This window comes from Scyliorhinus canicula, chromosome 14, assembly GCF_902713615.1.
Source record: "Scyliorhinus canicula chromosome 14, sScyCan1.1, whole genome shotgun sequence".
Classification (NCBI taxonomy): domain Eukaryota; kingdom Metazoa; phylum Chordata; class Chondrichthyes; order Carcharhiniformes; family Scyliorhinidae; genus Scyliorhinus; species Scyliorhinus canicula.
In genome coordinates, this window is record NC_052159.1 from 160,027,860 (window position 1) to 160,045,536 (window position 17,677).

Here is a 17,677-nt window from a genome sequence, read left to right on the forward strand (position 1 = left end):
CTCTGCGCATCCTCTATAGCAAGAGCATCCTTCCTCGGATACAGAGACCAAAACTGCACACAATATCCCAGGAACCGAAGAGAGAATGCTGGAAAATCTCAGCAGGTCTGACAGCGTCTGTAGGGAGAGAAAAGAGCTAACGTTTCGAGAACAGGTGACTCTTTGTCAAAGCTTTGAGCTTTTCTCTCTTTTCTCTCTCTCCCTACAGATGCTGCCAGACCTGCTGAGTACAGACCCAGAGCCCAGTGTCCTCAACCGTTCCTCATATGACAAGTTCTTCATTCCAGGGATCATTCTTGTGAACCTCCTCTGGACCCTTTCCAAGGCCAATACAACCTTTCTTAGATACATGGTCCAAATCTGCTCACAATACTCCAAATGGGGTCTGACCAGAGCCTTATACAGCCTCAGAAGTACATCCCTGGTCTTGTATTCTAGCCCTCTCGACATGAATGCTAACATTGCATTTGCCTTCCTAACTGCCAACTGAACCTGCACGTTAACCTTAAGAGAATCATGAACATGGACTCCCAAGTCCCTTTGTGCTTCTGATTTCCTAAGCATTCCCCCATTTAGAAAATAGTCTATGCCTCCATTTCTCCTTCCAAAGTGCATAACCTTGTACTTTTTCACATTGTATTTCATCTGCCACTTCTTTGCCCACTCTCCTAGCCTGTCCAAGTCCTTCTGCAGCCTGCCTGCTTCCTCAATACTACCTGTCCCTCTACAGATCTTTGTATCATCTGCAAACTTAGCAACAGTGCCTTCAGTTCCTTCTTCCAGATCATTAATGTATCCTCCAGATCATTAATGTATATTGTGAAAATTTGTGGTCCAATCCCTAATTGCCCTTGAGAGGTTGGTGATGAGTTGCTGCTTTGAACCACTGCAGTCGATGTGGTGTAGGTACACCCCCTGTGCTGCTATGGAGAGAGTGCCAGGACTTTGGCCCAGTGACAGTGAAGGAACGGCGATATATTTCCTTGTCAGGATGGTGAGTGACTTGGAGCGAAACCTCCAGGTGGTGCTGTTCCCAGGTATGTGCTTCGAGGTGGCAGAGAGTACGAGTTTGGAAAATGCTTTCAAAGGAGCCTTGGTAAGGTACTGCAGTGCATCTTATACATGGTACACAGGCTACCACTGTGCATCTGTGGTGGAGGGAGTGAATGTTGAACGTTGTGGATGAAGTGCCAATCAAGTGGCTGCTTTGTCCTGGATGGTGTTGAGCTTCTTGAGTGTTGTTGGAGCTGCACTCATCCAGGCAAGTGGAGAGGATTCCATCACACTCCTGACTTGAGCCTCGTAGATGGTGGACAGGCTTTGGGGGGTCAGGAGGTGAGTTACTCACTGCAGAATCCACAGCTTCTCACCTGCTCTTGTAGCCACAGTATTTATGTGGCTGGTCCAGTATGGTAACCCCCAGGATGTTGATAATGAGGGATTTGTTAGGTGAATTGGGTATTCTGAATTCTCCCACAGTGTACCCGAACAGGCACCGTAGAGGTGCAGGGCTCTTATTAATGTTAATGTAAGCCTCATTGTGACGCTAATAAAGATTATTATTATTCAATAATGGTAATGTGAAGAGGAGATGCTTAGATCCTCTCTTGTAGGAGATGGTCATTGCCTGGCACTGTGTGGTGAGAATGTGACTTGCCACTTGTCAGCCCCAAGCCTGGATATTGTCCAGGTCTCGCTGCATTTGGACACGGACTGCTTCATTATCTGAGGAGTCGCGAATGATGCTGAACATTGTGCTGTCATCCGCAAACATCCCCACTTCTGATCTTATAATGGAACGGAGGTCATTGATGAAGCAGCTGAAGATGGTTGGGGCCTAGGACACTACCCTGAGGAACTCCTGCAGTGATGTTCTGGAGCTGAGATGATTAACCTCCAACCACCACAACCATCTTCCTTTGTGCCGGGTATGACTCCAACCAGCGGAGAGTTTTCCCCCTGATTCCCTTTACTTTAGTTTTGCTAGGGCTCCTTTGATGCCATACCCAGTCAAATACTACATGGATGTCAAGGGCAGTCACTCTCACCTCACCTCTGGAGTTCAGTTGTTTTTTCCATGTTTGAACCCAAGGCTGTAATGATGTCAGGAGCTGAGTGACCCTGACGGAATCCAAACTGAGCGTCCGTGAGCAGGTTATTGCTGAGTAAGTGCCGCTTGAGATCACAATCAACAACACTTTTTATCACTGATGATTGAGAGTGGACTGAGTAGGAATTGGTTGGGTTGGATTTGTCCTGTTTCTTCTGTACAGGACACACCTGGGCAATTTTCCACATTGCCAGGTAGATGCCAGTGTTGCAGCTTCAACCATTTCTTAATATCACATGGATTGAGTTGAATTGGCTGAAGACGGACATCTGTGATGCTGGGGACCTCCGGAGGAGACTGAGATGGATCATCCACTTGGCACTTCTGGCTTAAGATTGTTGCGAATGCCTCAGCCTTGTCTTTTGCACAGATAGGCTGGCCCCCTGCATTATTGAGGATGGGGATATCTGTGGAGCCTCCTCCTCCAGTGAGTTGTTGAATTGTCCACCACCATTCACGGTTGGATGTGACAGGATTGCAGAACTTAGATCTGATGCATTCATTGTAGAATCGCTTATCTCTGTCTATTATTTGCTGCTTATGCTGTTTGGCCCACAAGTAGTCCTGTGTTATAGCTTCACCAGGTTGACACCTTATTTTTCAGTATGCCTGATGTTGCTCCTGACATGCTCTCCTGCACTCTTCAATGACCGAGGGCTGCCCCTGGCTTGGTGGTAATGGTAGAGTGGGGGATATGGAAGGTCATGAGATTGCAGATTGTGGTTGAATACAATTCTGCTGCTGCTGAAGGCCCACAGCACCTCATGATTGCCCAGTCCTGAGTTGCTCGATCTGTTTGACGTCTGTCCCGTTTGGCACAGTGGTAATGCCACACAACACAATGGAGACTATCCTCAATGTGAAGACGGCACATTGTCTCCGGAAGGACTGTGCGGTGGTTATTCCTGCCAATTGGCGGAAGGATTGAGAACAAGAGAATGCAGATTTCAAGTAATTGGCAAATGAAGCAATGGTGACATGAGGAAAAATTCATACGGCGAGTGGTGGAGATCTGGAATGCACGGCCTGAGAGTGTGGTGGAGGCAGGTTCAATCAAGGCGTTTAAGAGGAAATGGATTATTATTTGAACAGGAAGAATGTACAGGGCTACAAGGAAAAGGCGGGGGAGTGACTCTGGCTGAATTCATCCTACAGAGAGCCAACCACTGACCAAATGGCCTCCTGTGGGGCTGTAACAATTCTGTGATTCCGTTGTGAGGCACCTCAATCAAAAGCACAATGGGACTTTAGACATTCAATGAGGTCCTGCTGATTAATCCAAGGAAGTTTCCCCAAAATCTCTAACTTTCATTTGAAGGAACAAATAAATATTTCTGGTTTCTTTCTCCTTTTCAGTGGGTGGTGAGTTCTTTGTCTGAATGGGAGGGTCTCTTGATTGGCAACAGTTTTACTGAGAGTAGCTTCACATTTTCTTTTCAGTTAATTATTTTTGCAGCTGCCGAGGAACCAGTTTACCTTCATAATTTCAAAGATCAAAGAGCAAAGCAATTTCCTTCAGAAACTTGTCCCTTTAATACTGATGTGAGTCGGGTCTGAACTCCTCGCTCATTCTAGTTACTGTCCACTTTCTGCTCCCCCCGGTGACCCTGTCAGGAATGCTGGCTGCTATTGCCATGTGTTTGGATCAATCTGCCATTGTTTGGTCCAATTATTCCACGTCAACGAACGGTGTCAGTCACAAGTCACAGATATGCTGATGAAGCTCATGTCTTCTGGAGAAGCGAGTGTCATTTCTAGTGCTGACGGGCATTTAGTCAGTCTGGAAAAAAGTGCTGATTGCCAGAAAATGCAGTGACTGCTGCTGATATGAACCGCTCTCTGCCATTGTGGCATCATTCCAGGCCAGCTCACTTCAATAGTGTGAGAATGGCAAATGCAATTCCCTACATAATGACATGTTGCTCACGTCCCATCCTGGGAGAGTTCGCGCAATGAAGTTCCAGCGGCTGCAGAATCTTTTTTTTCTCCTCATTTCACAAGTGCAGCCCAGTCAACTGCGCTAATGGGATGGTAAACACAATCCTGCAGCAGGGCAAAAAGACGAAGCAATATGCTGTCATCTTGTCAACTTTCTGTATCGCTAAAATAAGCTTCTGTGCAGGAAAAGAAAGGATTTGCATAAAACTGTTCAGTGTTTGTTTCATAATGTTTTCAGATAAATCCTCTGGACACATTTTATTTTACAGATGCAGCTTTTGGGGAGACAGTGATCTACAATATAAGAGTAACTTGTTTTAATCACGCACAGCAGCCGATTCCGATATATTTATGCTGTGAAGTAAGTGTGTTTGTTGATCAGGGTGAATGTGTCCAGCACCCGGTTTGGTCAAATTCTAAATGCATTAGGGTTAATTTTAATTTAAATGTTGGGTAGAAATGTGAAATGACATTGACTGTCCATCGTATACCTTTCCTGATATTGATGACAGTTGAAGTTAATGAAAAAGGAATATCAGGGTTCAATCAGAAAACACTTGTTTTTCTGTCTATGTCTGAACACATTGCATTTCCTCAGGCTCAGCCATTTCCAGATGGCTGCTTTTCCCATGTGTGCCCTCAAAGAGGGGTTTCACTCATTGACCACATGGTCAGGAGATGGTGAGGCACTCTCACCCAGCAACATATATCCATTGACCTGCAGCTTGTGAAATGTGCATACATCAGCTTCCACGCTCTCCACTGTCAGCTGTATGAGCACCATGGCCATGCTCTTGGCCATATCGAAATGTGATCAAATAGATCATAGAATTTACAGTGCAGAAGGAGGCCATTCGGCCCATCGAGTCTGCACCAGCTCCTGGAAAGAGCACCCTGCCCAAGGTTAACACCTCCACCCTATCCCCATAACCCAGTAACCCCACCCAACACTAAGGGCAATTTTGGACACTAAGGGCAATTTATCATGTCCAATCCACCTAACTTGCACATCTTTGGACTGTGGGAGGAAACCGGAGCACCCGGAGGAAACCCACGCACACACGGGGAGGATGTGCAGACTCCGCAGACAGTGACCCAAGCCGGAATCGAACCTGAGACCCTGGAGTTGATGTTAACCTGTTTGCTATTTTAGCTTTAAACTAGACAGATTACCTGTTAAAGGAGTGATCAGGGAAGTAAGCAGATCAATGTTCGTACACAAAGACCACAGTCAGATATTGCTAAAGCCTCTTTCCGAAAACTGGTTACAATCTGGCGAGTTGGTGGGAATCTCCACCGACAGAAAATCAGCTGAGTGGGGCGTCCCTCTTACAATCAGCTGAGTGGGGCTTCCCTCTTACAATCAGCTGAGTGGGGCGTCCCTCTTACAATCAGCTGAGTGGGGCGTCCCTCTTACAATCAGCTGAGAGTGACACCAAATCACTCAGATCACACCATTCAATTCAGTCTTTGCCATGTCACAGCTTAGGTCAAATCCTCCTCTTCATTCTGGTTACTCCATTAACATGGAATTAATATCCTAGCACAGTGACAGTTAACATAAAACCATCAAGTCTCAATGGGACTGTGATGTTAAAAAGTAGCATGTAATCTTATCGAATTTTAGAGAGGATGCCACACACAAGAGCGTAAATGATCCTGGTGCCCTATTGGAGGAAGAATGGGGCAGCTCTCTCCAGTCTCTTAGCCAATATTTATCCCTGAACTAAAATTATTGAAACTGATAATCTGGTCATTATCACACTTCAGATTGTGGGATCTTGATTCAACACATTGTTGCTGCATTTCCCTACATTACAATTTAACTACCGTTCAAAAATACTTGGTTGTAAAGCACTTTGGGACTCCTCTGAGGTCATGGAATTTGCTATGGGAATCTCACTTATTTTCCTCTTAACAGCACTTTACAAAGCCATTCCCTGGAAGTGGGGTTCTGAGACTCTTACAAATGGGCAGTACCTCAGTTTGTTGAGTCAGCCACGATAGTTATGCTTCACAAAACACTTTGCTTTGAAAAACCTGGAAAAATACATTTTTCCTTCAGAGTGGCTCAGGGATATCACTGATGAATATAAGCTCAGCCCCCACCAACTGCTTCACCCATACCCTAGCCAATGGTGCAACACCATTGAAGTGACAAGACTAACTAATCAGGTGAGGAAAACCTCAGTTTCAATTCCCAGTCTTTGTCTGAAGGATCAAGCCCCAGTTTCAAGAGGAGAACGGGCCTCAGTACTCCAGGAGTAAATCAGACAACATTCTCATTGTGAACTCTCAAGGAAGTCACTGACCTAAAGTTTCTGTTTCAGAGTGGGCTGATGAAGAGTGAGGATAACACACCCGATCAAGACAGCAATGAATGGAACCATCTCACTATCTGGTCACAGTTGACTGGTCACAGTTTGTGTCCTTTGTTTCTAATGTATGTCCCAATAATGGGAGGCCCTGATGAATGAAAATCAATCACCCTCTATGTTTGACTGCATCTAGCAAATATCAACTAACCAAATCACCGGAGGGTCTGTTTAATGCAAGGGGTTGTGGGTATGTCACATTAATTCCTTAATGGAGATGTTCTTGGGCGAAAGGACATCTGTCGAGATGTTTCGTAGTTTAGGGAATCTCATTAAGTCAAATCCCAAAGGACAGTGGGACGGACCGTGAGACACCAAGGTATAATCAGTGCCATACGATCAAAATTATTTAGACCAGCAGGAAAAAAAACTTACCTAGATCCTAAACATAAGCCACACTGCCAAACACCAAGGACAAATGAAACCCAGACTGGAGCAAATGTTGAAATGAATCTAAAGATGAGGTGTTGAATGATTCGAGTGATGCCATTATACAAAGCCAAAGGTTGTTCCCTGTGCTAATACTAGTGGGGAAGCCATTGTTGAAGATGAGATTGAAGAGTAATTCATCTGCACAAGATCAGTATCAATCCATTTTTTATTTTGCCTTCACTTTAAGGATAAATTTTACCTGTTTGAACCTCTGCTCACTGCTAGTTTGTCCGCTCCCTGTGAACTGGAGTATACAATGATCAACAGGAAAATTGAGTGGATTCCATTTCAGGTGATTTTCCTGCATTGAAGCTGAGCAATGCATCAGCACAGAGCCAGTCAAATCTCTTCTGTGGAGTGACAGATCTGGCACTGGTTTAGACAGAAGCTGCTTTAAGGTCTTGTGTTGAATCGAGGGGCAGGATTAATGCCAGAGACAAATTCATGAAACGTTGAGGCCTTTAATATATTTGTCCAAAGTTCTGTTAACGTGCTTAAAAAGAGAATTTTAGAAGAAATGCAGGAAATGATTTTCAAAAGATGCACTTTAAGGCCTACTCCAGGATCAGATCCTATGATAGCTTGAGCTAGGGATCTTCTATCGAAGAACTAGCAATTTTAAAAGTTTCTGCTCCTCTTTGACACAACAAATTGATTTTTAAATGGACTGACCTGAGCCTTGTCTATATAACCACCATATTTAGACAAGAGTGAGTGCTCACACCACTGCACATTGCAATCAACAGAGCATGTCTAACAATGACAGCTCTCAAATGCTGTTCTGTTGAATGTGATGGAGGATGTCCCTCTCTGATATTCCATAGAAACAGCGTTCAATATTGCATTCTAAACAAGGTGAAAAAACTTTACAGAGCTGTCAGTTCAGGTGCTGCTGTTTGTCCGAGGGGCAAAAAGAAAGAATGACTTGCTATTTATATCGAACTTTTCACAATCTCAGGTCATCCCAAAATATAAGAAATCTGGCATCAGAAATTGTGCTCAGCCAGGTCCCAAATGCAGCACTCAGATCCTGACTTAGCGATGAATGGCTTTGGGCGAGGGACATATTGTCCAGCACACTGAGGAGAACGGCCTTGTTTTCTCCAAAATAGATTGGAGGGATATTTTACAGGAGAAAGCAGATAGGACACCCGTTTAAAATCTTACTGAATTGCAACAAATCAGACTGCCCACGTACTGTCATGACAACAGATCGGAGGCCCTAATTACTTATGGACACATTGAACTCATAAGTAAGACGTTTTTTTACAAAAAGGACATACAAGCGAAAACTGACTGAGAAGACAAAGTAACCACGTGCGAGAATTCCTATGTGGATTACACTTTTTAATAAAGTATTTTTATTGGGTTTTCACATTTTGTATTTCTCAACTCATATGTTTTATGTTACACTTTACATAACCACACCAAGCAGAGGGGGAAAAACAAACAAAACAACATAATAAAAAATAAGCAAGAAATAAAAGGAGGTAAAAAGACAGGCAGATGTCAGTCGAGATATTTACACAACTGCTCTCTGTCCTTTTGTGGCCGTGTTCCCACTGTGAACAGCGAACCTTTGGTGCAGTTCCCAGTTTGGCCAGGGCGTGTATTTACGGATGTATATCTACAGTTTTAGTCCCTTGTTTCTCTCACTTTCCTTATGCGTCCATCCCCCGCCCCCTCCTTCCCTCTTTTCTCTTTTCTCGTCCCCTCTTTACTTTCCATCTTTATCCTGTGACTCACTTGTGTCTCTCCCCCCCCACCTTACTCTAATTGGTTGCTGGTTACTAACAGATCCTGGAACAAGTTAGTGAATGGTTTCCATGTCCTGTAGAATCTCTCTTCCAACCCTCGGAAGGCAAATTTAATCTTCTCCAATTTGAGAAATTCTGCCAGATTGGCCAGCCAGTCTGCAGCCTTGGGTGGTGGTGCTGACCGCCTGCCGAGCAGGATTCTACGGCGGGTGATTAGAGAAGCAAAGGCAAGGGCGTTCTCCCTCCTCCCCATGAAGAGTTCTGGCTGGTCTGATACCCTGAAGACCGCCACTTTTGGGCATGGCTCCACCTTCACTTCCACAACCTTGGACTTTGCCTCAAAGAAAGCTGTCCAGTACCCGACAAGACTGGGACACGGCCAAAACATGTGGGTGTGGTTAGCCGGGCCTCCCTGGCACCGTTCACATTTCTCCCCCACCTCTGGAAAGAACTTGTTCATTGGGGTTCTGGTTCGGTGCGCTGTGTGTAGCACCTTCAGCTATGTTCGGCTCAGCCTTCCGCATGTGGAGGTGAAGTTCACTCTGTGCAGTGTATCAATCCAGAGTCCTCCCCTAACTCTATGCCTAGTTCCTCCCCCCAATTTTCCCTTGTCTCATCTAGGGCAAGTGTACCCCCCTCCAACAGTCGGCTGACAGGTCCCCACAGTTTCCCTTTCCTAGGTCACCCACGTCCAGCAATTCTTCAACTAGTGAATGTCCTGGTATCTGGGGGTGCGTTGTTGTTTGCCTACAGAGGAAGGTTTGATCTGAATGTTTCCTTTTGGCAATTGGAACCTCTCCGTGTGTTCCCCCTGTTAGGAATGGGTTAACACACCTTGCAATGAAATAATAATTGGATGTCAATAGAAGTCACTGATATATAAAGGGGTTACAGGTGGCACTATTTGTTGCTGGAGTGTGTGAAGTTGGATCAAAGAAATAAAGGTGTTTTGTGGAGAAGCAGCACTCTTGTCCCAGAAGAGTAAACACCCCCAGGTCTCTACACTGTTGTCTTGTACCTTGGTTGAAATTGCTCTGAAGATGAAAGTTAATTGCAGGGTTATTGGGTTCTATCTGGTCTTGGGGTAGATGCTCTGAGCAGTCAAAGTTTAAAATATAGAATTTGTGTGAGGGAAGCAAGCAGAGATCTTTATAAATTGATCCATTTTTCATTCAGTAATTGGAAGTAAATACAACGGCAGGTGATCTTGGTGAAAGAACGGGCAAGCAGGCAGAGGGATTGAACCCTGGAAGCAGTGTGAATACTTCAGGCATGTTGACGAGCTGGCTTTTTGTATCAAAGGCCAGACTGCCAACTGAGTGTGTTGCTTGGTCAGATTTGGAAAGCTACACTATCAGCAGTGTCATGGTCCAAGTGAGAGCGGTTTGTAAATGTGTGCCTGGTCTGAGTTAACCGTATCCGGCGTCTTTGAATAGAATATGGAAAGACTGGAGTGGGAAATGTGAGAGATTCATAGAATTATAGAATCATAGAATTTACAGTGCAGAAGGAGGCTATTCTGCCCATCGGGTCTGCACCAGCCCTTGGAAAGAGCTCCCAACTCAAGCCCTCGCCTCCACCCTATCCCCTTAACCCACTAAGGACAATTTGTCATGGCCAATCCACCTAACCTGCACATCTTTGGACTGTGGGAAGAAACCGGAGCATCCGGAGGAATACCACGCAGACACGGGGAGAACGTGCAGACTCTGCATAGACAGTGACCCAAGCCGGGAATCGAACCTGGGACTCTGGAGCTGTGAAACAACTGCTAACCACTGTGCTGCCATGCTACCCATGTTCTGGGCTGGATTTTCCATCTGGGGGATCCTTCGCTTCGCCGGCAGCGCACTCACATCCACAGATTTCCTTTCGGAGTGGGGTGCCCACAATGAGAAACCCCATTGGCTGACTGCCAGGACGGAGAGTCACGTACCAAGGGCTGGGTTGGAAAGACTGTGAGATTGTATGTGATGACAATGAGGGAAGTGATGTGAGTGTTTGTAACCACAGGAACATATCTTTTGTATGTCATCTATTTGAAGTAAAATTAACTTTTTTATTTTGAAGAATCATTTGCTTGTAAATTAATGTCTTAATTAAGTTGATTTTTGTTACAATGAAAGTTTTGAAAAGTGAAATCTTGTCCATCAGTTTTCTTTCCATTGATTTTGTGTAGATTCCATTCTTTCAAAAAGTTTATTCGGGTTATAACAGTCTCCTCAAACTTTAGTTTGACTGAATTCAATAATTTCAGTTTCTAATACTTGAAATCCTAGGATTTTCTTTAACCAGAATTTTGGGGAGCAGTTTCTGCAATTTGGACCATTTTTCCAGTGATGTAGAAAATAGTATTGACACTGAGGATGATGTGAGCTGATGAAGATTTTTAGGAACAGGCAGTAAGCTGTCAGTATTTCACCATGTGAATGTCACAGAGTTGAGGAGTGCACTTTTGCAAGCCTGGATCTAACCATTTCTTCAGAGGAGCATGAGCATTCACAGCACATGGTCTATTGCAGACACATTGCTGTATATCTTCCTCTACACAAACTGCAATATCAGAATATTGTGAAGAGGAATGGTTTCCAGTCTGTCAACATTTAGATGTTCTGTAACCATGCAATGTCAATTGGAACTTGGCATTTGATTGAGAACAATAGATAGTTTTGAATAAGGTTAGCAAAGGGATATGGAGCAATAGATGGTGAATCTTATTGAAACTTATAGGATACTGCGAGACCTGGAGAAGATGTTTCCACTTGGAGGAAAAACTATAACCAGAGGACACTATCTCAGACTAAAGGGATGATCCTTTAAAACAGAGATGAGGAGGAATTTCTTCAGCCAGAGGGTGGTCAATCTGAAAATGAAATGAAAATCGCTTATTGTCACGAGTAGGCTTCAATGAAGTTACTGTGAAAAGCCCCTAGTCGCCACATTCCGGCGCCTGTCCGGGGAGGCTGGTACGGGAATTGAACCATGCTGCTGGCCTGCTTGGTCTGCTTTAAAAGACAGCTGAGGGAAGGGCTGTAGATGTCGTATACATGGACTTTAGTAAGGCGTTTGATAAGGTTTCCCATGGCAGGTTGATGGAAAAAGTGAAGTCGTATGGGGTTCAGGGTGTACTAGCTAGATGGATAAAGAACTGGCTGGGCAACAGGAGACAGAGAGCAGTGGTGGAAGGGAGTGTCTCAAAATGGAGAAGGGTGACTAGTGGTGTTCCACAGGGATCCGTGCTCGGACCACTGCTGTTTGTGATCTACATAAATGACCTGGAGGAAGGTATAGGTGGTCTGATTAGCACGTTTGCAGATGATACTAAGATTGGTGGAGTTGCAGATAGCAAGGAGGACTGTCAGAGAATACAACAAAATATAGATAGATTGGAGAGTTGGGCAGAGAAATGGCAGATGGAGTTCAATCCAGGCAAATGCGAGGTGATGCATTTTGGAAGATCAAATTCAAGAGCGGACTATATGGTCAATGGAAGGGTCTTGGGGAAAACTGATGTGCAGAGAGATCTGGGAGTTCAGGTCCATTGTACCCTGAAGGTGGCAACGCAGGTTGATAGAGTGGTCAAGAAGGCATACAGCATGCTTGCCTTCATCGGACGGGGTATTGAGTTCAAGAGTTGGCAGGTCATGTTACAGTTGTATAGGACTTTGGTTAGGCCACATTTGGAATACTTGTGCAGTTCCGGTTGCCACATTACCAGAAGGATGTGGATGCCTTGGAGAGGGTGCAGAGGAGGTTCACCAGGATGTTGCCTGGTATGGAGGGTGCTAGCTATGAAGAAAGGTTGAGTAGATTAGGATTGTTTTCGTTGGAAAGACGGAGGTTGAGGGGGGACCTGATTGAGGTCTACAAAATTATGAGAGGTATGGACAGGGTGGACAGCAACAAGCTTTTCCCAAGAGTGGGGGTGTCAGTTACAAGGGATCATGATTTCAAGGTGAGAGGGGGAAAGTTTAAGGGAGATGTGCGTGGAAAGTTTTTTACGTAGAGTGTGGTGGGTGCCTGGAACGCTTTACCAGCGGAGGTGGTAGAGGCGGGCACGATAGCATCATTTAAGAAGCATCTAGACAGGTATATGAAAGGGCGGGAACAGAGGGAAGTAGACCTTGGAAAATAGGAGACAGGTTTAGATAAAGGATCTGGATCGGCGCAGGCTGGGAGGGCCGAAGGGCCTGTTCCTGTGCTGTAATTTTCTTTGTTCTTTGATTTAGCCCAGTGAGCTAAAGCAACCCCTCTTTGCCACAGAAGGCTGTGGAGGCCAAATCACTGAGTGTCTTTAAGACAGAGATAGATAGGTTCTTGATTAATAAGGGGATCAGGGGTTATGGGGAGAAGGCGGGAGAATGGGGATGAGAAAATTATCAACCATGATTGAATGGCGGAGCAGACTCGATGGGCTGAATGGCCTAATTCTGTTTCTATATCCTATGGTCTTATGGTGAATGGAGTTGATGTAAGGATCAGTCATGATCTAATTGAATGGCAGATCAGTCTTGAGGGGCTTAATGACACCCAAGGCCTTTGTAAAAAATGAAAGAGGAAAGGGGGGAAGAAGTGACAAACCAAATTAAAATGGACCACCCGTGTTGCTGCCCTGAGTTTGTGAGCACACATGGAGCCAATGCCCAAACCCCTGTGATATTGCTGTAGGGACAATAGGGCCATTTATATTCCTGCCGACATATGTCAGCATTGCAGTTGCATAGAAGGAGGTGGAGGCAGGGTTGGGCTGACATTGTTAACTGCAGGTCATCTTTGCTGTGGACAACACCATGTCTCTGGGGAGAATGGCCTTAGAGTTAGAGACACACCTTTCTGCATGGAAATTAGGGAACACCTCGACATGTGAGGAAATAAATGAAATGAAAATTGCTTATTGTCACAAGTAGACTTCAATGAAGTTACTGTGAAAAGCCCCTAGTCGCCACATTCCAGCGCCTGTTCGGGGAGGCCATCCCCTGGTAGGGGAGAGATTTGGGACTCTCTTCCACAAGAGGCAATTGTTTCAATTATTCATTTTAAATCTGCAATTGATTTTTGTTAATCAAAGGTATTGAGGGATATTGGACAAAGGCTGGTATATAGATCACAGATCAGCCGCAATCTCTTTAAATGGTTCAAAGGGCTAAATGGCATCGCACGTTTCATATATTCCTATCTGTATCTGGCGCTGTGCTGATTCAGAAACAGCACGTATTACCACATATCTGTGATAGTTTTTGTACACATGGCTGGTGACAACTCAATATTGCAATTGAGTAGCTGCTCAGAAGTGGAGAAGTGAGCAGACTGGTTAGCCAGTATTCCAAAATGCACAGCCGGCATGTGATCCACACACACAAAAACTGATACATTTACCCTTTGGACTTTTACTTGGTTTTGATACAAGGGTTTAGTTTCTTTTCAGGAGAGAGATGTAAATATATCAATTACATCATCGTCTTTGACTATTCTTTGTTGGATCAGAATGTGGAATGAAATATGGCCGCAGGCAAATGAACCAATTGAATTCGCCCCAGAAGCTTTGTCACGATTTCTGACTGCTGTAATCTGTAAAGTTACAACTTGACAGCATTTAACTCATCTGCAATCTTCTGGTAGTACCTCTGGAATTGATGAGTTGAGAAAAATCTCTACGTCTCCCTTTGCACCTTGAAGCACTCCTGGATAAATTCCATCTCATGAATATTCAAGTATTCCAGCTTTTAATAACCATTTCATTTTCCATCTCTATCTACTCCAGATAACTCTCATATCATTGCCACTGTCACACAGAATGCACCAACATCCTTTTCAAATGGAAAACGTTGCAAGAAATATTTCAATTGCAAATTCTCCCAATGCAATCCCATCTTTCAGTGTCAGTGGCTTCCTTATGTTTCTCAATACATCCCCCAAACTGTTATTAATCAGATTATACTCTACAAATTTTCCAGAATTTGTTTTTACATTTTGGTTTAAACATTTATAATTTAACCTTTGTTTACAATCTTCCTCGTTTTGTGAAAGCTATCGAACCATTGGAGTCTATTTCAATACATTCCGTTGATATAAGAGCCATGAATAATGTTACTTTTCTAAACTACCTATTTAGAATATATCAGAAGCCTTGTATCCAGTTCCGACTTTCATTGTGTCATTGGGCTCGATCCTCCTGTTCCCCAGCCGCGTGCCGTTTGCTGGTGGCGGATTCCATCCTCCCGATGCTTGTCAATGGGATTTTCCATAATAACCACCCACACCGCCGGGAAAACTGATGGACGGAGAATTCCGGCCCGTATCTTCTTCCTGGAAGAAGTCTTTCAACACCAGGTTAAAGCCCAACATGTTTATTTAGAATCACTAGCTTTCGGAATGTTGCTCCTCTATCAGGTGAGTTTGCAAAAGGGAGTTCTGGTCCCACCATTGCCATGTCAACTGGAGTTATTGGGAGCCAGCCAGAGGTGACAGAAAATATGGGGGAGTAGAGGGTTTCCCAAAGGATGAGTGAGAAATAATTGTGGACAAATAGAGACAGAACCAAAATGCGGAGAGAGAATAAGAAAAGTATCAAAATGAAACAGCAAATGAGAAACGTGACAGAAAAATCATTAGAGAATAGGAACAAATGTGAGAAAAACCTGTTGAAAGGGAGATTAAAAATGGAATAGATATTTGCCACCTTGGCCAGGAAGTAATCTTGTACAGCCAATTACTGCCCTGTTATAGAACAGTACGGCACAGAACAGGCCCTTCGGCCCTCGATGTTGTGCCGAGCAATGATCACCCTACTCAAACCCACGTATCTACCCTATACCCGTAACCCAACAACCCTCCCCCCCTTAACCTTACTTTTTTAGGACACTACGGGCAATTTAGCATGGCCAATCCACCTAACCCGCACATCTTTGGACTGTGGGAGGAAACCGGAGCACCCGGAGGAAACCCACGCACACACGGGGAGGACGTGCAGACTCCGCAAAGACAGTGACCCAGCCGGGAATCGAACCTGGGACCCTGGAGCTGTGAAGCATTTATGCTAACCACAATGCTACCGTGCTGCCCCTATAGGAACTCGGTTATAGGAACCGAGAATCCATTTAAATTGGAATGGAAATCGAGTGGGGTCTATAATAAGGAGGCATTCGCTGCCCAGAGCACTGATTGGACAAAGGTACAAATCTACCCTCAGATATGAAATGGAATTTGTTCCAAATCTTTCCCTTTCCCTTTCTGCTGGCCCCTCTCATTTTTGTTTCCCAATTTTACCCCAGTTTGAAAATAAACCTTGTTACATTTCAGCATCTTTTTTACTCCTTGTGCTTTCTCATGTTGCTGTGTGAAATAGAGTCCATTAGTGCTGCTATATTCCCCACTATAGAATATAGAATATAACCCTATATTCCACTGCTATATTCCCCACTGTATTCCACTGCTATATTCCCCACTGTATTCCACTGCTAAATTCCCCACTGTATTCCACTGATATATTCCCCACTATATTCCACTGCTAAATTCCCCACTGTATTCCATTCCTATATTCCCCACTGTATTCCACTGCTATATTCCCCACTGTATTCCACTGCTATATTCCCCACTGTATTCCACTGCTATATTCCCCACTGTATTCCACTGTTATATTCACCACTGTATTCCACTGTTATATTCCCCACTGTATTCCACTGCTATATTCCCCACTGTATTCCACTGCTATATTCCTCACTGTATTCCACTGCTATATTCCCCACTGTATTCCACTGCTAAATTCCCCACTGTATTCCACTGTTATATTCCCCCTATAATCCACTGCTATATTCTCCACTGTACTCCACTGCTATATTCTCCACTGTATTCCACTGTTATATTCCCCACTGTATTCCACTGTTATATTCCCCACTGTATTCCACTGCTAAATTCCCCACTGTATTCCACTGATTATATTCCCCACTGTATTCCACTGCTTATATTCCCCACTGTATTCCACTGCTATATTCTCCACTGTATTCCACTGCTATATTCTCCACTGTATTCCACTGTTATATTCCCCACTGTATTCCACTGCTAAATTCCCCACTGTATTCCACTGCTTATATTCCCCACTGTATTCCACTGTTATATTCCCCACTGTATTCCACTGCTATATTCCCCACTGTATTCCACTGCTATATTCCCCACTGTATTCCACTGCTATATTCCCCACTGTATTCCACTGCTAAATTCCCCACTGTATTCCATTGCTATATTCCCCACTGTATTCCACTGCTATATTCCCCACTGTATTCCACTGTTATATTCCCCACTATATTCCACTGCTAAATTCCCCACTGTATTCCATTCCTATATTCCCCACTGTATTCCACTGCTATATTCCCCACTGTATTCCACTGCTATATTCCCCACTGTATTCCACTGCTATATTCCCCACTGTATTCCACTGTTATATTCCCCACTGTATTCCACTGTTATATTCCCCACTGTATTCCACTGCTATATTCCCCACTGTATTCCACTGCTAAATTCCCCACTGTATTCCACTGTTACATTTCCCCTATAATCCACTGCTATATTCTCCACTGTATTCCACTGCTATATTCTCCACTGTATTCCACTGTTATATTCCCCACTGTATTCCACTGTTATATTCTCCACTGTATTCCACTGTTATATTCCCCACTGTATTCCACTGTTATATTCCCCTCTGTATTCCACTGCTAAATTCCCCTCTGTATTCCACTGCTATATTCTCCACTGTATTCCACTGCTATATTCCCCACTGTATTCCACTGTTATATTCCCCTCTGTATTCCACTGCTAAATTCCCCACTGTATTCCACTGCTTATATTCCACAATGTATTCCACTGCTTATATTCCCCACTGTATTCCACTGCTATATTCTCCACTGTATTCCACTGCTATATTCTCCACTGTATTCCACTGTTATATTCCCCACTGTATTCCACTGTTATATTCCCCACTGTATTCCACTGCTATATTCCCCACTGTATTCCACTGTTATATTCACCACTGTATTCCACTGCTTATATTCCCCACTGTATTCCACTGATAT